This window comes from Penaeus monodon, chromosome 33 (assembly GCF_015228065.2).
Source record: "Penaeus monodon isolate SGIC_2016 chromosome 33, NSTDA_Pmon_1, whole genome shotgun sequence".
Lineage (NCBI taxonomy): Eukaryota > Metazoa > Arthropoda > Malacostraca > Decapoda > Penaeidae > Penaeus > Penaeus monodon.
This window is the reverse complement of record NC_051418.1, coordinates 31,286,332-31,286,599: the sequence shown is the minus strand read 5'-3', so window position 1 is coordinate 31,286,599 and position 268 is coordinate 31,286,332. Positions and strand designations below refer to the sequence as shown.

General features: G+C 33.6%; 1 protein-coding gene across 1 annotated transcript in view; it reads left to right on the top strand.

Moving 5' to 3' along the window:
- Window positions 1-268, top strand: part of LOC119594380 (C-Jun-amino-terminal kinase-interacting protein 4-like) — a gene marked incomplete in the record, with an annotated part of 97,279 nt that overhangs the window by 69,767 nt on the left and 27,244 nt on the right.

Here is a 268-nt window from a genome sequence, read left to right as displayed (position 1 = left end):
ACTCCAATGGATATGGATTTTGATTTTCCTCCCTATTAGAAAAAAATGTGTCTGAAGGAAAAACTGTCTTGGAGTGGAGCTCAGCTTATAGGAAGTTGTAATACTCCCAGTATGATTATATGGGAGAGAATATATTTTGCTTTTGACGGCTTTTCCTTAATCATGCTAGCAATTGAGTTTTGGGCACCAATTTTCCGAAAGCATTTAATAAATTGAGAATGTAACATCAAAAATAAAAGTGTGTGCTTTTTTTTTAACTTCCCATCAA